Here is a 15,843-nt window from a genome sequence, read left to right as displayed (position 1 = left end):
AGCAGAGCCAATGAAGCGTTCATACGCTTTCTCTTGTCGGCTGCTTCATTGGTCTTGACCACCACTTGCATTTGACCTTGTGTCACTTCAACAACGCAAGTTTAAGTGAGGTATGCTCACTACTGTGCTCTTGCGCAGAATTAGGCCCGTGTAACTTTTCCTAAGTTTCACACCGCACACACTCTTGAGAGTGCTGCTTTCTGTGTGTGTAAAGAGAGTTTGCAGTACAGTAAAACCGCGTTAAACCGTACCCGCTTAAACAGTACTTTTGTTTTAAAAGTAGTAATGTTAAATCCCCAACTCAGTGGCCATTGAACATAATGTGTTTTGTATCTGCATAAACTGTACCAGCTTATTGCGTACGTATTGGTTAACACATAGTGTTTTCACTTTTCGTCGCACAATCACGGTAGTGTGTCGTCTCCATCGGGCGGCCCGGCAGAACAGCAAGCCTCAGAGATCAGAACAACAACCTCTAAGCGCCCTGTGCGTTTGCGCATGAAGCCACATCAACATCAACATCATTTCGGTGTCATGAGAGTGTTGTGGTGTCATGCAAGCAAGGACTCTCGTCATACCGAAGCAGGATAAAAAAAACGCCTGGTGCTCAACATAGAAGAAAAATTAGACATCGCTCGTGCTATCGAACGTGGTACAAAGAAGTCAGCGCTGGCACGCGACAAGGATCTACTGTTGAATACGGGCGAAGAAGTTGTTGCTCGGAAGCAGGCAAAGAAGTTGCTCGGAAGCGCTGCTGCGACCATGAAGAGAGGTTGGCTATGAGGTTGGAATTTTCACCATCATTGCGTTTGTTGTTGCCGAATTGTCACCTAGCGACAGTAATGAGGACGACAGGAAAGCGACAGCACGGGCGATTCAGGCCCAACAGAGGCAGAATCTGTGCATTATGTCCCGCAATGAAAGAGGTGCCCCGCGACTTCTGCAGCACTACCGCCCGCGTGCACGGAGAACATGCAACGCCAACGAGGAATCTCTCATGCGAGTGTTTGCTGAGAAGAGGGGGCTGGCTGAAAAGCTGGCTCGCAGCTTCAGTAAGGTTGAGGCCATTTTCGTCGCTGCTAGGCTGCCGTGGCATCAAACGAAAATAACACTTTTCTTGGATGAACTGAATAAATACTGCATGTTTTTTCCACTTTCATCGCATTCTCTCCGAGTGCCGTGTTCCGTTTTTGACAGGTAAGTGGGCGATCTCATGCTATTTTGGTTAAGCAGTACTATCGTTTAGTACATTTTGGAGCTCTGGCCAACTACGGTTTAACGAGGTTTCACTGTAATGCCATCTGTCACAACTATGTTGAAATATGCCTGCCACCATACAGTGCAGTCCACCTATAATTATCAACATACAGTCAAATCTCGATAATTCGAATTCAAAGGGGCCCGAAAGTTTGTTCGAATTAAAGGAAGCCAATTGCATGGAGGACTTAGGTGCAGTGGTGCATGTGCACTGAGCCAACAGATGAGTGGTAAGTTCCACAAGATTGAATCACACACATTTACAAATTACAGTCAGTTATTAGGCGTGTGTCCATGCTTGTACTGTAATAGGAGGAGGTGGGTGCACGCGTGTATAATAAAAGGAACATATGTCCAATTCATGGTTATATTGCACTTAGTTTTACAGTGACGATATTAAGTGAAGGACAGGACGTGGACGTACGTAGTGCAAGTACGTCCACTTAATATTCTTTCACTAATATCGTCACTGTAAAACTAAGCACAATATAACCATGAACGTTCACCAACTAGCCCCTTTCATTGCTTTACTAAATGTTATTTCGAGTACATTGGGCTTCTACATCCCTAACCTTCCTCTGCTTCCTCGCACTTTATATTTCGACGGCAACATAGCGAAGGCCAGGCACAAAACTCGCACCCTCACGTGCGCCCTGAACAACAGTGTGTCTTCACCTGTGCTGGCTGGTCTACTCAGAAACGTCGCCTCTACGGAAAGAACGGCAAGACGCTTCTGCAAGATTCTTCGAGCAGAAACGTGGCAACAGATTCGTCTCTTCCGAGACCACATTGCAGCGATATGCGAGGAAACAATGGACTCAGCGGCTTCAACAGCAATCATCAGATATTTCTACAACTTGGCAGAGTTGCATGCCGAAAGCTAATGGAAAGGCTCATTCAAGAGCCTCCATAGAAGAGAGAAGCGTAAGCCTTGAGAAAGCGGTGCTGTCAACCTATCCAGTAAAAAGATCCCCAATTATGTACAATAGACCCTAAATAAGGGACCAAAACACGCAATTGAACCTCCGCTAACGACAGTACAGTTCCTGGCCATGGTACGCTCACTCCGGGAAAAGACCTCTGAGCCAGAAAAAGGGACTTGCATCCAAGAAGTTTTGGCGGGAGTGTAGAAAAAGAGCCTAGTAAAACCCAAGCCTGCAGGAACAAGCAGAGTGACTAGGTACCTCAAGAAAGAAAATCTAAAACTGCTCCTCTCGGACAAAAGACGCGTGTTTGTCGTGATGTTCCTGAATATGAAAAAACCCGTCCAAGAAGCGATCCGCAAGAATTTCGCAAAAAGCGACATTACATGCAAAGCAATTGCAAAACTAAAAACCGAAGCCGGCAAAACATGTGAAAGCATGGGCTTGACAAGATTGGCAAAGTGCGTGAAAGAGAGCAAAGAACTCGCTGTGAAACGATTTCTCATGGTAAAAACCCACAAAGAGGGAATTCCTTTTAGGACGATTGTTGAAGACCGCGGAACCTGGCAAAGATGCATCGCGGACTACCTTCAGGCATCTTTGAATTCCTTACCCTTCGTCGACCCGTTCTTGATCCGCAACTCTGACGGAGTTACTGCAACACTAAAGAGTAGCTCGCTGACGTCTTGTTTTTCAGTAGACGTGAAGGACCTGTTCTACAGTGTCCCAAGGCCAGCGGTGGTACAAGCTGTAGAAGAAGCCATTGACACTTTGGGCTACACCAAATTTCAGGACGTATGCAAGTGCAGCATTTCTAATTTTGTGACCTTGCTAAAACTGTATCTACATGGTGCGTTTATCGAATATGGAGACAGTGTGTATGAGCAGAAGGACGGTACCGCTATTGGTTCTTGTATGGCTCCCGTGCTTTCCGACTTATTTTTGAGTGTGGGAGACAGAAAACTTGCTGCCTTGTTTGAAGAAACTAACTACCTGTTTCAGATATGTTGATGATTATTTGGTGTGCATAAAAGAATGCCAAACCGATCCATTTAGCATAGAAACTGTCATCAGCATGTTCAAGAAAGTGCATGAAGGTTTAGAATTCACGTACGAGACTCCTACTGAAGGTCGATTGCAGTACCTTGACATAAACATTAGGCTCAGAGGCTCCCACATCTGCTGGTGCTACAAAGCTATCGGAGAAAAAGAAATCCTGAGGTATGACTCTTGCCATTCTAGAATCATGAAAAGAGGCATCGCCAAGGCTTGGATCAGTCGAGCAGTTGAAAAATCATGCCGCCATGCTGTGAGGGAAAGCATCGATATTCAAGTAAGCTGCTTAAGAAACAGTGGGTACCCGAACAGTATGGTGGTGCAAATCTGTGAAATCTTGTTGCCCAATATCAGAACCAACAGGTAAAGGCAAAAAACACACGAAAAAGAAAAATTGAAAAAATGCATGGTGTTGCCTTACATCCATGGCTTGTCACATAGAATAAAAAAGACAGCCCAACGCCATGATGTTCAAGTACTGTTCTCCACTCCGCAAAAACTAAAAGGCATGGGCAAGAGGGTGAACGCGGGATCCAAAGAGGGCAATCCTAGTGCTACGGTCTGTCAGACTAAGCACGTGAAAAAGTACGTGGAATGTGCTACTTCAGTGGTTTACCAAATCCCACTAGATTGCGGGAAACTGTACATTGGGCCAACTGGACGTTGTCTAAATGATAGGTTACGGGAGCACAAATACATGTGCCAGCTTCTGACAGCACCTAGCAACTTGGCTGCGCATGGCAAACAATGCAAATGCTCTCCGCTACTAGAAAGCACCACAGTCATTGGCACATCAAAAACAAAAACGGAGCGAGAAATATGGGAGGTGCTTGCGATAGCTAAAGAAAAAGAGATGTCCGTAAGCACTCCGTCCATTGCGCTTATCGAAGCTGAGGTTGAGTTTGCCAGGGCAAGTGAACGATGTATGCCTTGCCCGAACTATGATCACATGTCGCCACCTTGTCATATCTTTTTATATACCCCCCCCCCCCCCCCGCGCCATATCTCCTTGTATATAAGCATTGGTAGCTGCGCTACGTACGTCCACGTCTGGTCCTTCACTTAATATTGTCACTGTAAAACTAAGCGCAATATAACCATGAACTTTCACCAACTAGCCCCCTTCATTGATTTACATGTCCCATGACAATTGCCCCTTCGAACTTTTGGTATGCTTCACCGCGTTACGACCGCTGTATGGGGGCGAAGTTGACTTTCAAAAACCAGCATTATGCAACACACTGTGCTTTCTGCGCTCCAAAGCCATTGGCGCCATTGCTAGCAGCGGCGAATTGTTTGAATGAAAAACAAGGTACTGAACAGCAAGAAGCTTGGTAGTGAACGTTGAAGTAGCTAACCCTCACGTTGCCGTGGTGTGGCTATGGCTGCCAGCGAATCTGCGCGCGAGAGCGCTGGCTCGAGGCGGCACGATAATCAATATGGCGGTGGGGGTGGGGCAGTGGCACAGCTAGGTCGTCTGGCACCCGAGGCCCATAATTCTTCTCTCACCCCCCTCGCCTCCCCATCCTGGTGTAGTCAGAAAAGCAAGGATATCGAAAATTTCCGAGGAGAAGGGGGCTGATGTTTCAGCACAAGCACAGCCTTCTTGGATACCGTGCATGTCCCTTGGAGCCCCCCCCTTTCGCTTTCGTTCCCAGAGATCGTGAATGTAGCAGGTACACACTCTTTTATTTTATGCACCAAATAACATGGGGTGTTACATTGATAACGTGTGATTAGCGGACTTGCTCATGTACTGTCAGACTGCAAGCCTTGGCAGCCAATATAGATGCAACATTGAGGAAAGTATGGGTTCACAAACAACAAAAATATTCAATAAAGTTTTACTTAGCAATTTTAGAAACATATTGCATTTGCGACATTGAAGCCTCACAGTTATGTGTTTCCCAGCAACAACTTCACAAAAGTCGTCGTAGGTACTATGGCGTGCAGTACTTGGGCTAAGCGTAGCCCCGAACCCAAACAATAATTAAATAGCTTGTCAGTGATGCTGATCTCCCACCCTATTAGAAAATGCAACCTGCTTCCCTGTTATGTGGGCGCCAATGCTTTGACAATTATAACTTTTCATTCTGATCAATAAATTCGATTGGATACGAATATTCGAAGCAAATTGAATGTATTGTTGGCTGTGTGGGAGCAAACATGGTTCTTAGCACTTATTTTTATCTAATCTATGAAAGCGTGTCTGATTTTGTGCAGAATTTTGCAATAATTTCGTGTCTCTGGCAAAATTTTGTCTGTAATGTTTAGCCACTGGACGTCTAAGCTTTGCAGGAAAGCCGGCGTCTCAGTAGCAAGGGGCATGGGTTTGCGAACAGCGAGAGTGCACTCTTTTGCAAGTTCCACCCCCAATCCTGAGCTTATTGGTTGACAGCAGTTGCGATAAGTGACGGCTGGTACAGGGTCAAATGGCTCTGAGTTTATGGGAAAGTGATGTGGTACAATAAGGCAAAGGTTGGCAAGAACTGACAAGTGGAAATTACTCAATTTTCCAAAGCTAACACCTTCTGGATGGCATTTTCCAGGCAAAATAATCGTGACATTTTCCTTGCTTAGTCCTGCTTAAACGAACGATGCCAAGACAGGGCAAAAATCTTGCCTACATGAGTTTGTTTCTGCCATTATTACCGCGCAGCACATCCCACCCGTGCGCCGGTTTGGAAGCCACAGAGAGCATCGTGAGCTGGCGCAGTATGCCACAAGGTGGTGCCAGCTGCTTGGCGTCCACATCACCCACGGTTGGGCTCGGTGTGTCTAGAGAGAAAGAAAGAAAAAGAAAAGCGAAGCAGCGCCTGCACTTTCTACAGTCTCTCTCTCTCAGCAAGCAGGGAAGCAGCTTTAAGCAGTGGTAGCAGCGTACAGCACAATTAGTAGATGTTGGTACTGACAAAGCCCAAGGCTGTGTTGCTTAAGAAGCTGCAAATTTTGCAGGACTCCAAGTACTAGCTCGCGCCGTCAGTGATATCGATGATTCGAAAAGCGTAGCACGCGATCGTGAAGGCTGAACCAGTGGCCATGCCGATCAATGAAAAGAGCTGGCTTTGTGCGCCACGGCAAAACCCCCATGGGTGAAACCAACACCGTGGAAGCCACTGACATTACCAAGCTCTGGAAGCAAGTTGCTACTGATGATGAAACAGCTTCAATGGAGAAGTTTCCGAGTGCAGATAGTCGTGCGTCATTCTGCAAAGAGATTTCCGACGGGGTGATCGTTGCAGCAATATATGGCTGCATTGTGCGACAGAGACGACAGCCGCAGCAGTGACGAGATTGACAGTGGCCTGTCTTTGACACCGACCCCATTGCCCATGCAAAGTGCACTGTCATTGATCAAATCGCTCATTGTTTTCATGCGTGCTAAACTATTGCCACCAGTGTTCATGTAGCAGCTAAATGCGATGCACAATGCAGTTGTGAATATGAAACTACTGCAAAAGCAAGTGCAGATTTCTTACTATTTCAGTGCACCTAATGCTTGACACGTTATTCAGAGGTATGAATAAACGTTTTATCATTCAGAGCCTACTTTCTACAACATTTATTTTTAGCATAAGTGGAAATTTTGGTTTCGGAATACAAAGGCTTGTTCAGCAGCTTTTTTTTTTACGGCTGTCTTGATATATGAAGGATCAGTTACAATGATCGGACTTTTTGTTCTTCTTGATATTGTTATAAGAGCACTGCAGTGTAATGTTGGCAGATGGTGCCACCGTTCAGTTGCACTGCAATCATCCTTTTTTTAATGGGGTTGCCACACAATTTGGCTTCGTTGCGAATGAAGCACGCAAGTAATGCTCACAAACACGGTATTAAACTGAATCCACTGCAAGATGCTACCTCTTTGCGGAATTCAAGCATAAGTCAGCCGGCAGTTAAGCGGAAACAGCCGTCTCTAGCAGGTGCTCCTAATTATGCAACACCCAGTACTTATGTTTGTTTGCTGTTACCTCGGCCTCTGCCACACAGCTCTATTCTGTACCTGCGGGCTGCAGGCGTCTTACTTCAACATTCTGGTACCCTAACTGTAATTAGGCCACTGGTTATCTGCTCTGCGCATTACATGACCTGTCTAGCTGCACTTCTTGCTCTTAACATTCCATCTTAACTGCCCTCGTTTACTCTCTGAATCCATTCTCCTAGTTTTATTTACTACAATACCCTCAGGGCCCACAGAAGGCGTGTCCAATGGGGCACATAAAAATTGCAGACACACTATTTTGTTTATCTAGACATTATTTTTACAATTTCTCCTTCTATAGCTTATTGCGCAAATATAACTTTCTTTTAAGTCTATGTTGTTTTTCTCCAAGTTATTTCGACCCCTTGCCTTAGTAGTAGTACAACATATCGACTATTGGGCACAAGTGTTGCGACCGGAAACACTGGTGCTGCTGGCACTTCCTTGTCATAAGTTGGATCACGTGACACAGCTTTGCCTTGGTTAGTGCTCGCATAGATAGCAGGGACCCATATTTTCACGTGGAGTAGAAGGCATCATAGAATTTCTTGCAATAATACCTATAGGGAAGTACGGTGCCACTCAGTGTCCATGCAAGTTTTCTATTGGGCACTGTGCCACCTTGAGAATGTCGATATGCTGGTGTGCAAAGCTTCTCTCGAACATGGTTTGGCTTAAAGCTTTATAATTTGTGCACAAATCATGCCTTCTTATAATATCATCATATGAGCCTTCACTAGCTCCTAGTACATCTTTTCTTATTGTTTACTATCATTTAATGCAGTCCAAACCCACAATAATGAAATTGCCTGGAATTTCGTTGGTGCGAGATTCAGACAGAAACGACGGGGAAATAGCTTGCAAAACAAAAATTTATTGCGAATGGTCGGTATGCTTACTTTGCCGAGCCTCACCTTGCACCAACTTGACAGCTTTCCCTTCACACTCCGAAAAAGTGGCCCATTGCTACGTTATTGTTGTGCCCGCTGAAGAAACAAATGAATTATGTCGAAGGCATCTAACACCTCCCGTCAGTTCATCTTCTTCACGTATTGTTTGGGTCCTCGGTGGTCCTCGGCTTCGCACACATTACTTATTGTAGCGTCGTCGGTCATCTCATGCACAAAGGCATCTTCATCCGCGCAGATGAACTCGTTGACACTGAGGCCATCTGGAGCATTGTTTTCCATGGCATAAAGTTCACCCCAGGCATTGGTCAGCGATGGCGGCACTGCACCTGCAGCACTGCTATCGAGTGCGCCTTCGGGCGAATGGTGCCACTGGAACGGTGTATGATGCCTGCTGAGTGTCAAGGAGGCCAGCGTGCTTAAAACAATTTGCAATCATGGTAGGACACATCGCAACCCATGTTGTTGCGATGTGTCCAATGACAACCCATGTTGTTGCGATGTGTCCTACCATCTTACCATCATGTTACCACCATCTTAAGTGCCGTGAAGATGTCCATGTCAGTGAGGCGCTTGACTTGGAGGTGCAGCAGCAGACACTGAATCAGGCTCTCTCTCTGTAGGCGCACTTGACACTGTGAATGATGCCTTAACCGAGCAGGTGCAGCACGGAAGTGCAATTTGGTGGTGGGGGGGAAGGACTGAGGAGCCATTCCACTCTGTGCAGGTGGATGACCAGCGAAGCTGAAGCACATCACACAGGATTAGACAAGGGTACATGTACAGTTAAACCTCATTAAACTGTAGTTAGCCAGAGCTCGGAAAAAGTACATACTAGACGGTAGTAGTGCTTGAGATAGCCCACTTACCTGTCTAAATCGGAACTCAGAGAGAGTGTGATAAAAGGCCAAAAACATGTAGTATTTATTCGCTTCGCGCAACGATTGGCTCATTTGTGCAAGATTTGCGAGGCAGCCAAGTGCAGTCGAAAATTCCTATCCGGATCGGGCTTGATCGTGATCATAAGTGTTCGTGTGACACCGGTAATACTGAAGCTGGGAGCCAGCTTTTCAGCCAGCCCCCTCCGGTAATACTGAAGCTGGGAGCCAGCTTTTCAGCCAGCCCCCTCTTCTCCGCAAACACTTGCATGGCAGCTTCCTTGGCATTGCATATTCTTCGTTCACGGGCATGATAGCGCTGCAGAAGTCGCGGGGTGCCTTTTTCATTGCGGGGTGCTGTTCTCATCGTGACGATTGCATTCATGAGGCTGACGTAATGTGCAGCTTCTGCCACTGTCAGGCCTGAATCGCTCGTGCTGTTGCTTTCTGTGTCGTCCTCATCACTGTCGTTAGGTAATACTTCAGCAACAGAGGCAACGATGGTGAAAAGTCGAACCTTGTAGCGGACATCTTTTTGCGGTTGCAGCAGCGTAGCCAAGCAACTTCTTCGCATTCCCAATGACACACAACATAGTCAGCGGTAGATCCCTGTCGCGTGCCAGTGCCGAGTTCTTCGTGCCACATTCGATAGCTCGAACAATGTCCAATTTTTCTTCTATGCTGAGCACCCGGTATTTTTTATCCGAGCTTCGGCATGACGCGAGTTCTTGCTTGCACGATGCTGAAATTATGTTGATGTTGATGTGGCTTCACGTGCATATGCACAGGGCGCTTGGAGGCCGTTTTTTCAATCTCCGTGGCTTGTTGTTCTGATAGGCCGGCCGATGGAGACGACGCACAGCCGTGATTGTGCGATGAAGAGTGGACACTACGTGTTAACCGACACATACGCAGTAAGCTGGTATGGTTTATGTGGATACAAAATGCACTATGTGCAATGGCCGCTGAGTCAGAAATTTGACTTTACTACTTTTAAAACAAAACTACTGTTTAAGTGGGTACAGTTTAATGAAGTTTTCCTTATTTATTTTCCTCATTTGGTAAGGGTAGTGATGATAGCTTTGTTATTACTATGATATAAAGTGATTGGTTCGGTTACTACCTTAGACAGAATCTTTGCCAAGGTAAATGTATACATGACCGTTCTCTAGTAGTTGAGTGACTTGGATTGGTGTGGCAGTTCAAACCAAACTCTTCTAGCACAAGCTAGCATTATTATTGTTATTAGGAGCGGTGTGCTTGAAGCCTGCTGAACCTTTGCCACAGCTGCGTGTGCGTAGCGACAAAAGTCTTTATTGGGGGCAAGGACTTACGGAGTCATCATCTGTCAGAAGCGCCTCCCTTGCATAGTATAAGGGATCGCGCGGCACGCTCCTCACAGGTTTTGCTTAAGGTGCTCAATAAAAACACCATGCAGCAGCCCTCCTGGACATTTCTGTGAGTACTCGCAAAACGAGGGAAGTTTTTTGCTGTTAAAATAATAATCTTGGGCAAACTGAAAGCAGAGAATCGTTTACAGACGCTATCTCTTTGCTGAATCCGTACGGTGAACGCCACTGCGTGCGGTCGCCACGGTGGAGTCTCCCGAACTGGAATCTTGCGTGAAAAGTAGGCAGACGCTGTGAGCAAAACCATGCGAAATATGTTCTTATAGTGGGCTATCTTTATAACTAAATGGAACTTAATAAAATGAATTCTCAATGCAGCGATCGCACAGGTTCGCGGTGACCGACTGCATGCCTGCAGCCATGTCCGCGCACATTGTTTTGCTCTCGCTGCGAGCGCATTTTCGCACCGTGCCATGAGCTTTAGGCTGCAGCATATGAGCATGTGACAGCACACAAGCAACCAGCATTGCGTGGAAACTATCAGAGCTGTTCAAAAATAATTTTGTTATAACTACGGACTTTGACACCTACCATAGGGCGACTTGGGATGTCCCTTCATGATGATTAATTTTTTTTTTACAAGGTCTTGGATGTTTAAATACCATTATTTCTGAACTTGCCTCGCACTGTATTTTTATCGGTCTTCTCAGTGTAGGGGTTGGGGGGACGGACTTCGCGGATGAAAACGAAACTTGGGAGTATTTATTCTACATTATGTACAGGGAGGTGAGCGACAAGTAACATTCGTACAGTCATTACGGGCCGGCAGCAACTCGGACGCTGCGGCCCGCGGCAAGACATTCGAGAGAGGTGAATCAGGGAATCAGGGCATGTCCCAGAATGCTCAGGTCTCTCTGGAAGGCTTCTTATAAACCCTTCGAGCACTGGAAGTCACGTCATGTTCGACCAATGGGAGAGTCCGCTCCGATGACGCCACTTTCAGCCAATGGTAGGCGCCCGTGTCGCGGTGTCACACCTGGCGGCTCTCTGCGGTCTTGCCTCGCAGACTGGCAATGCACTTCTAACGAGGAGAAGGGGAGGGCTGCTCATGCTCCATTGTCCGAGGCCCACCTGCTAATCCCGGCGGCGCACGAACTTGTTGGCACGTGAACTTGTTGCCTTAAACTTGTTTGCTCGGCCGCTCCTCTGGAATGTGCTTTCCTGCTTCGGCATTCCTCAATTAGCTGTGCTGCGACTCGCAGAAGTGGTTTGGGGAACTCGAAGTAATTGCAGGAAACAGCTCCATATCTAACAGCTCGTCCTCGCCTCGGTTGTTCTGAATGGCCGGTGAACTCAATTCGCTGGCCATGAGGAACGCTGAAAGAAGCTGCAGGGTACTGGGGTCGAGCCTCGTTTGACAACCCTCGGGATCCTGGGCCCCGGAGAACATACGTCAAACAAACCAAACAACACAGCGCTGCACTACGCGTAAGCGCAGGCTCTTCACCCCTGACTCGCCAGGCTATTACTGAGTCAAAATGAACCCTGATCTTTTATTTCCCCAATTTTGACAAAACAGTTGTAACCACCCCTCCAAACAGCTATGCATTTCTCCTCGATTGCCGACAAGACCAGACTACTATTGTTGTTGCAAAACAAAAGGGTCGTTGGCGATGCAAACAACAAATGAAAACAGCCGAACATTACTTAAGTGGCCTAACCACACGAACAGCATGTTTCTAATCTACCGCAGTGGCGTACTTATCGCACGTATTGGTGCCACTGAACAATCTGGTCAACCTCACAAGTACGTAATCACAAGCGCACTAGCCTTGTGGTCACTAAACAGAACGCGTACTTGCGTTGTAGGCAAACTTTGCATTCACGCTTACGTTTCTTCCCTGAAAGTCCTACAGGACACGTGACATAAACGAACAATTAAACTTGCGGGACTTACACACTCCGCAGAACTCTTAAAATAATGCGTCTTTTAATAACTCGTTCCACGCGTACTTATCAGAGAAGTCAGAATACGGCTGTCCTCAACACACACTAGCAACCCAGTCAAAGTCTGCTTCCTTCCGTCCACACAGGACGCGCTAATGGAACTAAGAACACTTCTCCATGCAAATGATGCACTTACTGAAAACCTACGCGCTTAACCTTACAAAATTCAAAAACACTTAAAAAGAAAGAAGGTTAAATAAAACACGCGCTTTACCATAGGCCTTTCGACGATAACCTTGACCCTCAGGTTACTCACACACACACATACACAAAAAAAAGCCTATCTACTTATTAATGAGCATCTCGCGAGACTACATGTTTACTTAAAACGCATCTTTCAAATCTCGAGCTTCTCGAACGAAAACACAAACAAAAGCTCAAACCTTACATATTGAAAGAAAACCTAGTCTCAAATCGCGAAATTTTCCGATGCTCAAAAATAAAAACAACACACTTCATTTCAACGGAAGCTCTCTTGGCCTCCCTTTCCCGATTGCTTACGACTGACTCATACTTTCAGCCGGACCCGGGGTGGGCGTGGTCTCAAAGCTACTCTGGCTGCCGAGAGACAACAAAAGGGCTGATTCACTATCAGCTCCCCCAAGACGTTACTGTCTTCTGCCAATTTGCGTCCTGGCGCCCCGCTTTCTTCACAAACTCGATTGACCGCGTCGCTACTCCCCACCTGGTCTCGTCCTGCCACCTTGCGTTTCTTCGAACTGCACGCTGAGCTGTGAAAAGAACTACGGAACGACGAGGAGTTTAACTGCCTCGTGCCCTTTGTCCGCGTCCGTGCAGAACATGCTTCGCGGTCCCTTTTTGACCTGTGTCTCGAACGTTTTCGATGCGTCAACATCGTCCGAGACGACCGCATCTTTTTTCTCGCGCCCTGCCCATTTGGGTTTCTCGCCATCTTTGGCGGCGTTACATTAGTTACCGACTTTCGGTCTTTACCGCGCTTCTTTTTACGGCGTTTTCTCTTCGCACTCACTTTCATGTCGCCTTCTCGTGCCTCGTGCTGGCCGGTACACCTTTCGTCGGCCCGGATCGGTCTCTTACCCGCACAGTCTGAGTGATTTACATTTAAATCTACCCTCACTTTGCCTCGACTGGCGGACAGCCCAACCGCCTCTGGCACAATGCAGCAGGCTTTACTCGAGTTAGACAACTCGCACTCTTGCGAACTGCCCTCTACTACATTGCCCAGTGCACGCTGTGCATCGGCACACAGCCCGTCGGTATCGATCGCTGTCTCACGCGCACAGTCCGAATGATTAACAACTGAATCATCCCTATCTAGGCTATCTAGACTGGCGGAGAGCCGCACCGATCCCTGAACAGTGCAGTTGTATTCTCTTGAGCTACACAGCTCGCAATCCTGAAAATTACCCTCAACTGCATCGCTCAGCTCGCACTTCACTTCTTCACGCAGATCTGGCTCTACATGGGTGCTCGCGTCTGTCGCGTTAACAGTACCCTTTTCCTCGCTAGCAACCTCGCTAACCTTACCAGCGACGCACACACGCGGTAACTGTGCCAATTTGTTCGCAGCTGGCCTAGCTGTCTCCACAGTCATCTGTTGGCACAGCACCTCGTCGCTCTCACTCTGGCCTTTAACGGCCTCTATTGCCACTAAGGCATCGTTAGCAGTTAGCTTTTTCCCGTTACTTATGAATCTGCAGCTAATCTCACAGGCACTACTCTTCTCGTCGGCTTCTGGCGAAAATCCGCTCGATGCTGCCTCATTCTTTCGCTCTGTACTACGTACAGAATTCTCAGACAGCCGTTGTCTCTGTGCCAATAACTGATCATAATACTGTATCTCTTTGATCAGTGCTGCCTTCTCTCTCTCATACTTTTGTTCACGCTCAAGTTCGCGTTCATTCTCACGTCCGTGACGCTCACACCTAAGAGTAAGTTCTTGAAGCTCATGCTTCCGTTCATTCTCGCGTTCTTCACGCTGACGCTTACTCCTAAGTTCACGACGCTCTCGCAAACGTACACGACGCTCCCGCTCCCGTGGCTCCTGTATCACCTCCCAAGCAAGCTCAATGCTTTTGTCATCATTGCCACTATCTTGAATCGCCTTTATGATAGCTGGCGTTTCCATCCGTTCGTCCGCCTCAACTCCCAAATCGTCGCACACCAACAACAAATCTAACCTCGTCAACCTTCTAAGATCCATGGCAGCTGCCCCGACAGGTGGTTAGAACTGTTTTCCTTATTAATTTGTGCAAACACACAATGCATCAAATTCCCGATTCCCAGAACTATCAAAATTGAACACACAACCTTTGAGTCTGGCGAATCATAAGGAAAAAAACCACGCGCTCACTTACGGTTGCAGCACCCTGCCATCCGGTTCATTCGTCCGCTGTTCCCGGTTCCTCCGGACTCCCTGGGTCGAAGGCTCGCTCCTTCTTCGCTACTCCCAGTTTCTTCAAACCTCTTTCGACGAAGGCTCTCTCTTCTTCGCTCTTCCCGGTTCCTTAGGATCTCTCTCGACGAAGGTTTCTCTGTAGCGCTGCGACCAGCTGATGCATTCGGAGGCGATCCTACCGCTGCCAACCAGATGTAGGGGTTGGAGGACGGACTCCGGGATGAAAACCCAAACTTGGGAGGGATTTATTCTACATTATGTACAGAGAGGTGAGCGTCAAGTACCAGTTGTACAGTCATTACGGGCCGGCAGCAACTCGGACGCTGCGGCCGCGGCAAGACGTTCGAGAGAGGTGAATCAGGGAATCAGGGCATGTCCCAGAATGCTCAGGTCTCTCTGGAAGGCTTCTTATAAACCCTTCGAGCACTGGAAGTCACGTCATGTTCGACCAATGGGAGAGTCCACTCCGATGACGCCACTTTCAGCCAATGGTAGGCGCCCGTGTCGCGGTGTCACACCTGGCGGCTCTCTGCGGTCTTGCCTCGCAGACTGGCAATGCACTTCTAACGAGGAGAAGGGGAGGGCTGCTCATGCTCCATTGTCCGAGGCCCACCTGCTAATTCCGGCGGCGCACGAACTTGTTGGCACGTGAACTTGTTGCCTTAAACTTGTTTGCTCGGCCGCTCCTCTGGAATGTGCTTTCCTGCTTCGGCATTCCTCAATTAGCTGTGCTGCGACTCGCAGAAGTGGTTTGGGGAACTCGAAGTAATCGCAGGAAACAGCTCCATATCTAACATCAGTGAGCACTTACTTGCTGCTTCGTTTATTTAATCCAGTACATATCATTGTTTGGTGCTACAGAAGCGTGAGCATATGTCATGCCTCTTTTTATATGCTTTTTGTGGTTCCTTTTCCATTACTGTGAACTTGCCAGTATCTAGCATCAACAAGTTCATAGACCAAAACTTCATGACATTAGCCGGGCAGCACGCGGGCGAGCGTCTCAGTGTGTGCTTTGTGCTACTCACTGAACATCGCAGCCCCGATACAATATTAGAAATCTTTCTTGCGTCTGTGCTTGCTGCACACTTGAGTTGTAGCCG

The 15,843-nt window shown here is 47.4% G+C and overlaps 1 protein-coding gene across 2 annotated transcripts in view; it reads left to right on the top strand.

The window, feature by feature from the left end:
• Positions 1–15,843, top strand: part of BTBD9 (BTB (POZ) domain containing 9) — a 205,307-nt gene that overhangs the window by 89,474 nt on the left and 99,990 nt on the right. The gene's annotated exons all lie outside the window — the stretch shown is intronic.

Source organism: Dermacentor albipictus, unplaced genomic scaffold (assembly GCF_038994185.2).
Source record: "Dermacentor albipictus isolate Rhodes 1998 colony unplaced genomic scaffold, USDA_Dalb.pri_finalv2 scaffold_16, whole genome shotgun sequence".
Lineage (NCBI taxonomy): Eukaryota > Metazoa > Arthropoda > Arachnida > Ixodida > Ixodidae > Dermacentor > Dermacentor albipictus.
The sequence above is the reverse complement of the archived record's forward strand: the minus strand, read 5'-3'. Positions and strand labels throughout refer to the sequence as shown.